Source organism: Dromiciops gliroides, chromosome 5, assembly GCF_019393635.1.
Source record: "Dromiciops gliroides isolate mDroGli1 chromosome 5, mDroGli1.pri, whole genome shotgun sequence".
In the NCBI taxonomy this organism is placed as follows: Eukaryota; Metazoa; Chordata; class Mammalia; order Microbiotheria; family Microbiotheriidae; genus Dromiciops; species Dromiciops gliroides.
In genome coordinates this window covers 169,024,251-169,028,473 of record NC_057865.1, presented here as the reverse complement: position 1 = coordinate 169,028,473, position 4,223 = coordinate 169,024,251, and positions in this window count along the sequence as shown.

Genomic DNA, 4,223 nt, shown 5'->3' with positions numbered 1-4,223 from the left:
GCTTGTTTGCTTTAATTTCCTTATCTAGGGGCAGCTATGTAGCACAGTGGATAAAGAACCAGGCCTAGATTCAGGAGGACCTGAGTTCAAATCCAGACTCAGACACTTGACACTTACTACCTGAGTGACCCTGGACAAGTCATTTAACTTTCATTGCCTGAAAATAAAAAGGAAAAGAAACAGTGGCAGATCAGCAGCAGAATTAGATACACAATACACAGTAGTAAGTGACCATCATAATCTACTGTTTAATAAACCCAAAGGGCCAAGCTTTTGGGATGAGAACTCACTATTTGATGAAATGGGGCTGGAGGTAAAAAAGAAAACATTTTAGCAGAAACTAGCTATCGAACAAAATCTCACATTGTAGAGCAAGATGAAGTAAAAATAGATACATGATTGAGACATAAAGAGCAATATCATAACTAAATTAGGGGAGGAAAGAAATTTTTACCTGCCAGATCTATTGATAAAAGAAGAATTTATGACCAAACAAGAGATAAAGAATGGGATACAAAATGGATAATTTCAATTACATTAAATGAAAAATGTTTAGCACAAACAAAATCAATGTAGACAAGACTCAAAGCAAAGCAGGAAACTGGGAAAAATTCATTGCAAGTTTCTCTGATAAAGGCCACATTTCTCAGATATATAGAGACCTGAGTAAAACTGATAGGAATGCAAGTTATTCCAAAACTGATAAATGGTCAAAGATACAAATGGGATGTTTTCAAAAGAAAAAATCAAAGCTATCTTTAGTCATATAAACAAGAATTGGAATCACTATTAATTAGAAAAATTCACAACCCTGAAGTATTACCTTACCTCTATCAGACTGCCTAATGTGACAGAAAAGGAAAATGACAAAAATAAAAGAGGATATGGGGAAAATGAGACACTAACACACTGTTGGTGAATTGTGAACTGATCAAGACATTCTGGAGAGCAATTTTGAACTATGTCCAGGGTGCTATAAAATTGTGCACAGTCTTTGACCCAGGAATACCACTACAGGTTCTGTATCCCAAAGATATTTTTAAAAGGAAAATTATCCAGTTGTACAAACAATATTTATAGAAGATATTTTTGTGGTGGTAAAGAAGTGAAATTGAGGGGATGCCTATTAATTGGGGAATGGCTGAAAAAATGCTGGCATATGATTGTGATGTAATATTATTGTGCCATATAAAAAGATAAACAGAATGCTTTCAGAAAATCCTGGGAAGAATTATATGAACTGATGCAAAATGAAGTAAGCAGAAACAGAATATTGTATACAGTAACAGCAATATTGTACAATAATTGATTTTGAATGACTGTTATTCTCAGCAATACAATGATTCAAGAAAACTCCAAAGGACTTACAATCAAAATACCATCAACTAGGGGCAGCTAGGTGGCGCAGTGGATAGAGCACCGGCCCTGGAGTCAGGAGTACCTGAGTTCAAATCTGGCCTCAAACACTTAACACTTAACTAGCTGTGTGACCCTGGGCAAGTCACTTAACCCCAATTGCCTCACTAAAAAAAAAATACCATCAACTTTTAGAGAAAGAACTATGTAGATAGAATCATACTTTTTTAATTTATTTTTTCTTTCTTTTTTTTTTTTTTGGTCTGTGTTTTCTTTTGTAACATGACTAATAGGAAATGTGATTTGTATTATTGCACATGCATATATGAAGTTGGGGAGGTTGGGAGAAAGATTATTTGTAAGTAAAAATCCAAAAAAAAGTTTGAAATGTTTATGCATGTAATTGGAAAAATAAAAATAAAAATATTTTCACTTAAAAAAATAAAACTTGACCAATGTTTACTCTTTTTTGAAAATTCCAAGAAACTTTATCTTAAGGCATTCATATTTTTCATATGCTAGCACATGTGTCTTTAACTTGACATTTCAGAAGACTTGTCAGCTCATATACAAAATATGTATATATGTATACACATAAATACATACATATATGATATGCATATATGTATGTATGTTTATGCATTTATTGATAGTTTCAACATTCATTTTTATAAGATTTTGATTTCCAAATATTTATCCTTCCATTCCTTCTCTCTCCATTCCCCAAGATAGCAAGTATTCTGACATAGTTTATATATGTACAACCACGTTAATCATAGTTTTACATTGGTCATGGTGTGAAAGAAGAATCAGAATAAAAGCAAAAAAAAAACTCAAGAAAGAAAAAAAAGTGAAAATTCTATGCTTCAATCTACATTCTGAATCCATAGTGCTTTTTCTGGATGAGGAAAGCATTTTTTATTATGAGTCCTTTCAAATGATCTTGGATATTTGTATTACTGAGAAGAGGTGTTTATCACAGATGATCATAACACAATATTGTTCTTACTGTGTATAATGTTCTCCTGGTTATGTTTACTTCACTCACCATCAGTGCATGCAATTCCAGGTTTTTCTGAAATCCACCTGCTCATCATTTTATAGCATAATAATAATCCATTACATTAATATACCACAACTTGTTCAGTCATTCCCCAATTGATGCAGAACCTTCCAATTTCCAATTTTTTTTTACTCCTACAAAAAGAACTGCTATAAATATTTAGTTTATGTGGGTCCTTTTCTCTTTTTTATGATCTCTTTGGGATACAGACCTAGTGGTGATATTGCTGGGTCAAAGGGCATGCACAGTTTTATAGCCCTTTGAGCATAGTTCTAAATTATTCTCCAGAATGACTGGATCACTTATCAACTTCAACAACAATGTATCAGTGTTCCAATTTTCCCAAATTTTTTCTGACATTTATCATTTTTTGTCATGTTAGCCAATCTAATAGGTATGAGGTGGTATATCAGTGTTTTTTTCAATTTGCATTTCTCTAATCAACAATGATTTAGCACTATAAAACTATGACTATAGATAGCACTAATTTCTTCATCTGAAAAGTGCCTGTTCATATCCTTTGACCATTTCAATTAGTGAATGATTTGAATTCTTATAAATTTGATTCAGTTCTCTATCTATTTTAGAAATGAGGTCTTTATCAGAAACACTGACTATAAAAATTGTTACCCAGATTTCTGCTTTCCTTCTAACTCTGGCTGCATTTGTTTTGTTTCTACAAACCTTTTTAAATTTAATGTAATCAAAATGATCCATTTTGCATTTCATACTAAACTCTGTCACTTGTTTGGTCATAAGTCTTCCCTTCTCCATAGATCTGACAGTTAATCTATTCCTTCCTCTCATAATTTACCTATGATATCACCCAGTATGTATAAACCATGTACCCATTTTGATCTTATTTTGGTATATAGTGTAAGACATTGGTCTTTTCCTAATTTCTGCCATACTACTTTCCAGTTTCCCCAGCAGTTTTTGTCAAATAGGGAGTTCTTATCCCAGAAGCTGGAGTCTTTGGGTTTATCAAAGAGTAGATTACCATAATCATTTAGTATTGTGTCTCATGTGCCTAACATATTCCACTGATCCACCACTCTATTTCTTGGCCATTACCAAATAGTTTTGATAATTGCCACTTTATAATATAGTTTTAGATTTGGTATGCCTAGGCTAGCAGCCTGTGCATTTTTTCATTAATTCTCTTGATATTCTTGAGCTTTTGTTCTTCCAGATGAATTTTGTTATTAAAATATATGTTAATATAATTCATTTCATTTGTAGTCCTCTGTGATTGATTTTATTCATTTAAAATTTATTGAGGAAAGGTCTATTGGTTTCTATTTGTTGTTTTTCTTTCTTTCTTTGTTTTATTTGTTTGTTTGTCTGTTTGTTTGTTTTTTAGTGAGGCAATTGGGGTTAAGTGACTTGCCCAGGGTCACACAGCTAGTAAGTGTTAAGTGTCTGAAGCCGGATTTGAACTCAGGTACTCCTGACTCCAGGGCCAGTGCTCTATCCACTGCGCCACCTAGTGTCCCCATTGGTTTCTACAGACAGCCAAAGAGGTCTATGAGATAAAAAAAGTTTGAGTATCTTCACACTAGAGCATGAAAATATTATACATCACAAATATTTCTCTTTCCAATCAGGACAATTTATTCCAACTCAACTCAATGGAAAATTACCACCCAAATAGCTTATATCAATTTATAACAACTGTACAACCATGAAAATGGGGCAAATATATTTAACATTTAAATTATACTTGAAGATAGGAAGCTTTGTCTATAAATCATAAATACTAAGTTTTGAAGTAAAAGTCACATTACCATTGAGAAAATGTTGT